The following is a 6,043-nucleotide window of genomic DNA, read 5'->3' as shown; positions in this document are numbered from 1 at the left end:
AATGATTCTGGTTCTACCCTTAAAGGACAGAGGGAAGATTGTTTAGAGCATTGTACCTGAATTATAAATACTCTTCCACTTTAAATGCCTTTGGTAAAATATACTAAATGAATAATGCTAATAACGCTAATGAATAATGCCAATTGCTATTTCTAAATAGCAATGGGTATATGTTCAACACTTAAAGAGATTATAAAAAATTTTAGATTGCACGGAGATTGATCCAATTCTATTCTTTGTTAGCTTAAATGAGATCTAGACTCAACAGAAGCTAATATGAGTGTCTCAGTTAGTATCTTTCTCTTTTATTACTAATGTTTTGATTATTCGGAGAATTGTATATTTTTAACAGTGGCATTATACCTTAATCGTTGTGAGTTTTTTTTCCCCAACTGTATTGTTATAGTATGGATTGTTTACTGTTAGTACAGCACTGTTTATAAATTATTACAGTATTAATAAAATAATTAAAGTCAGAATGAATTAAATGATCTTTTAATCAGGGTTCGCCAAGTGGGCCCACTATGAAAAAACCCGCCCGGGTTTTATTGGGCGGGCCCACCTTGAAAAAACCCACTTGGAACGCTAAGTGGGTTTTTTCAAATTTTTTTTTTTTTTTTTTTTTTTTTTTTTACTAAAACTTATTGTTTCGCATTTACTTTTATATAATTTATTGTGCAACATAAATTTGTCAAATAGAGTTGCATGATTTATATGATTAAGTTTTTAATATTAGTAAAGTAAAAGAAACTCGAATCTTCATATAATTTTATAGTAGGTACCTACTATTGAAAACTTCAAGTGGGTTTTTTTCAAAAAGTAATATTTTAATGATATTAAATGAAATAAAAAATTTAATAATATACTCTGAAAAGATCAATTTTTCAAATATTGTTGCATGCTTTATATATTAATAAACAGGTTATTATTATTAATTCATATGTTTAAAAAAATTGAAGAGAAAAACATTTTTTCTTTTTTTACCAAGTGATACATTAACAAATTTAAACAGTTTTATTTTCTGGCTTAAAAAAAAAATGCTAAAACTTTTAATAAGAGAACTTTTTAAAATTATTTATCTGAAAATGAAATTTTCCTTGGGTTAATTACTTGAAAACAAATGGGACAAGTATCTGATACTCTTTATAATTATACGTAGTTTTAATTTCACTTTCTATTAACCTTGTTATAAAAACATGTAAGACCCTTAAATATTTATTTCAGTTTTTTATTTAACTCAAGTCAGATGAAATTTTAGTTTTTACCGATTATAAATATTTACTAATTATAATTTTATAATAGATAATATCCATATGTTTAATAAATATAGTAAATAAATGTGTGTAAAAACGAAAAGATTAATAAACTTGTTCCTTTTATATTACTGCATTTATATTTTGTAATTCCTAATTTAAAAAATTATGAAACGTAATGTACTGAACAATAAAGAAGATTCAAATATGTAGTGATAATGCGTTATTTAAACTTAATATAAAATACATATAACCAGGGTTCCCCAAGTGGGCAAACTTTGAAAAAACCCACTTGGTGTTTTTTTTTCACAAATTGTTTTTTTTTTTTTTTTTTTTTTAATTTGTTTAAAAAAGAAGTATCTCCTAATACTATCATTGGACACATCGTTGAAGTTAACAAATATTTTAGAAATGTGCATCAAGCACATGGATGGGCAAATGAAAAAAAACTGCTTGATGACTAAATGATACTAGGTGGAATTCATATTGTGAGCATGTAAAAACTTTTGCCAATAATTACCATAAATATAAAGAGATTGTTCTTGAACATCAAAATGAATCTAATAATGATATGTCAAAAATATTAAATAATGTTGGGCTTTACCAATAAACTATCAATTGGGAAAAACAGATATCAATTGTTTCTGAACCTTTAAAAAAGCTTCAACCAGAAAACATTTCAATTTCAGAACCTGTTGAAATATGAATTAACTTACTATCGTGTGATGAATTAGAATCCCATAAACATTTTGTTAAAAGATCAGGCTGTTCAGCCACATCATTTATTAGCATATGCATCTTGGATCTCGAAACAAGGGGACAATTTTTAAATGATGAACAAGACCAATTAGCAGAAGACTGTCTTTCTAAGCATCATCCAGAATTTCTGCCACGTGTTACGGCATTCAAAATTTCCGATCCTGAATACTTTCAAAAATCAATGATGCTTGACACTGTTATTCAACAGTTTTCATCAAAAAATAGTGGAAAATTATGTCAAAAAAAAAAAATAAGTAAGTAAATAAATCAAATTCATTGCTTCCACAAAGTTTCTGTCAATTCTTTTTTATTTGCACTCAGCACCAGCATCCTCTGTCTCTATCGAAAGATGCTTTTCAACTTTCGGTTTGTTGCAGAGTAAACTTCGAAATAGATTAGGAATAGATAAAGCTACAAAACTCGTAAAAGTGTATCACCATCTAAGAGAGAAATGTAGACACTTAGAATCTGTTGTATGATAATAATAATAAAGGAAAAAATGGACATTTTTTTAAGTTAACTCTTAACATCTGCTGACAATTTTTAACTATTTGGAGAAAGTTTATCACAATTAAAAAACAGTTAAAAATTAAAATATTACTTTTAAGATTTTTTAAATATTATTAAGATTTCATTTGAATACAATTTATTTTGTTTCTTTTAATCATGTTTAAAAATATTGAAAGCAAGCAAAAAAAAAAATTCTATTAAGTGATACATTAAACAACAATAAACAAATTTAAAGTTTTATTTTCTGATTTTAAAAATAAGCTATAACTTTTTATATATGCTTTTTAGTGTATGTATTTTAAGATAAATTTGTCTTTTGAAACTATAAAGTTAAAATGTATCTAAAAATGCATATATTTATCTAAATATTTGAAAAAAGGGGCAAGTAACTGATACTCTTTATAATTATATGTAATTTTAATTTCACTTTCTATTAATCGTATTATAAAAACATGGAAGACCATTAAATATTTATTACAGGTAAAAGTCAGATGAAATTTTAGAGTTAACTTATGCAACTCTATTTAATGATTAAAAATATTTTCACAGTAAAATTTATGAGCACTAAATGAAAAAACCCAATTTTCCCCGGGTTTTTTTCAAATAAAACCCAATTTTCCCCGGGTTTTTTCAATAAAACCCAGGCGGGTTGGGTTTTTTCAAAAATCCCCGGGTTTTTTCAAACCCTGCTTTTAATGTTTATCAGTATTTGTCTTTAATCACACCGTGGTTAAGGAAAAGACAGTGCCCTACCAGTTAGTATATTCCTCTTTTATTAATAATATATATTCTTTTACTTTGATTATTTCAAAAATATTTATTACTTTTGTTTTTATCAGTGGCATTTATTGCATTCTAAATAAAAACTAATTTAATGTTTGATCTAGATACTAATAAGTTTAGAAAATAATCATTAAGGAACTGGTGATGTCGACAGAATTTAGATGATTAGATACTAAAAAACTGGGAACAGTGCAATCAAACCTGAACAATGGACAAACACATCAACATGTACTGGCTCATCATTAAAAGTCAGCGTGGGGATAACACAACATGCACATTCCATGATCTATCATGGACTCGTGCCTTTAAGAAGCCTACGTGGCTGTCTCTAGGGTAAACGGTGACTCAACAGTGCACACATCAACTGAACAATTGGCTGTGGGGTCATTTATGTTGTGTAAATAAAATATAATAAAATCTGTGCTGTGACTAACTATTAAATGCTGTGATGTAATGTCCTGTGATTGTCTTGTTCTTAAAGCCATTAGTCTTTATATGTAAACCAGGGTTGGGTTTTTGACGTCAAAAAGTGGGTTTTGACATGACAAGGGAATAATACTGGTTTAAACCTTCAAAAATGTCAAAAACTGAAGTTTGCCAAAAAAATATATAAACTTTAAAACTACCAACAGTTGCCATGCATTATATTGAAATTTAATTATACTATAGGTAATCAGCAGGTTTTAAAATATTTTTTAATTAAAATTAAGGTAAAATAACAGATTTAAAATCTCAGAAATTTATATTCAAATGCATGTGCAGAAAAATTTTGCACAAAAATTATTTAAATATTTATATTTTAAAAAAAAAAAAAATTTTTTTTTTGATACTTAAGAAAATTAAAAGTTTAATACTATGCATTTTTGACATATAAGGAACATATAACTAATATTTATAAGGAACTTACAAGTTATGTTATATAAATACAAACTTGATACAAGTGTATAAAAGATTTCTTTTAATGTTTTACAGAATATCTTTATTATCCAGTATGTTAATTTGAATTTAAAAGTAGTTATATTTATGAATAATGATAAATATAATTATTACACTTATCATTTTAAAAAAAATTTATCTCTTAATTTTTTTTTCTCCACTTGTATTAAGAATACAAATAATGCATATCTTGAAAGCAAGAAGTAATTATTCAACAGCTGAATATTTAGATATTCAACAAAAATATATCGTATTCAGCAAAATGAAATTCACAAGTATTTGGATAAACTAAATTTTCAGCACAGTAACTGAAAAGGCTGAATATACTGTAAAACGACACTAACTACTCTGTGTATTTAACAGAAAGCACTTAAATTTGTATTGTCTTATGTTAAAAAGATTATTAAGAAGATTTAAAAGAATATTAAAAAGATTTTTCTTTAAAAGAAGATGTCTAATGTACAAAACTGCTAATGTTTATCTTTAAAAATGTCTAATTTTTAGTATAATCTATACTATACACTAATTTTGGTTATAAATAAATTTCTTAATAATATCACTGCAGATTTTCAATAACACATGAAAATGAATACATAATATTACAAAAGATGTAAGTTTTCAAAAGTACAAGGTTTTGGTTACTATTCAAAATATAAGTGTTTCTTCAAAATTTTAAATTTATTTTCTCTAGAACATATTTAGAAACACTATCCTTTATAAAAAAAATATATAAATTTTATGTATTAATTAAATTTCACATATGAATATAGGTTTTTGGCGTGACTGTTTAAACTATGGTTTAAACTGTCACATATCAAAAACCTGCCAACCCTGATGTAAACCCTGATTGATGCTGCAATAGAAATATTAAATAATATTAATCAGACACTTTCCCTCTCTTTCAGATGTAAGTAACCTGACTAAATTGGGGGGATCTGCAAAAAGAAAAAATCGAGCAACAAAGCTAATGTTGCAATAATTTACACTCCTTTTTTATGTCTTGATTTTAAAGTGACAGATGTGTCAAATCCCCGAGTATGAGTTTGAGTGATGCTTCCACCCAAAAGAGTTGTGAGACCACTCTGAAAGTGTCGCAAGTATGCCATATGCGTGGAAAAAGATGGATATGCCAGATTTAATAATAAATAAAAAATTTCTGTTAATCTGTGCTTATAACTTAAAACTTATACTTCTGTGCTAAATGTTCTTTCACTCTGTAATTCAAACTAATGTATGCAATCCTTTATTAGGTTCACAATTTGAAGAGTTGTGCTTTTATCTATATACTTAACCATTGGTTGAAATCTTAACAAGGTATCTTGATTACAATATTAATTTGAAGCAACTTGTTCTCTTCTAGCTTTTGCCTGGATTCTGCTGATGATTCATGTTTGTCCCGGGGAATGGTCTCACAGCATTGTCTGCTTAAAGCTTTTCTGTGAGATATATTTACCAGGACTTGATTTTCTACAATGGTTTATGCAGAGTCTCATTTAGTTTGAAGAATATCTCTGTACCGTAACAAGATAACATTTCAGTCATTGATTTTGCTATATGTATTAAATATAATTGTATATTTTTTAAATTCATAAAAATAATTAAGCTCTTTATTTTCCGTCACGGTTGTCAGTTATTAATATAACTGAAGTCTTTGATTGGATTCTGATCCACTGTAGAATTTTAAAGTAACATGATTTCTATTTCTTTATCTAGAAAAATGCTTTTATTTTACAGCTGACTAAGCAGACAATAGCATAGCTGCCAACTGTTCAGAATTTTTCGGATTTGTTCCTAATTTTTAA

The sequence above is a fragment of the Parasteatoda tepidariorum genome, chromosome 3 (genome assembly GCF_982258835.1).
Source record: "Parasteatoda tepidariorum strain Cologne lab strain chromosome 3, Ptep-v5.0, whole genome shotgun sequence".
NCBI classification, from domain to species: Eukaryota; Metazoa; Arthropoda; class Arachnida; order Araneae; family Theridiidae; genus Parasteatoda; species Parasteatoda tepidariorum.
The sequence above is the reverse complement of the archived record's forward strand: the minus strand, read 5'-3'. Positions refer to the sequence as shown.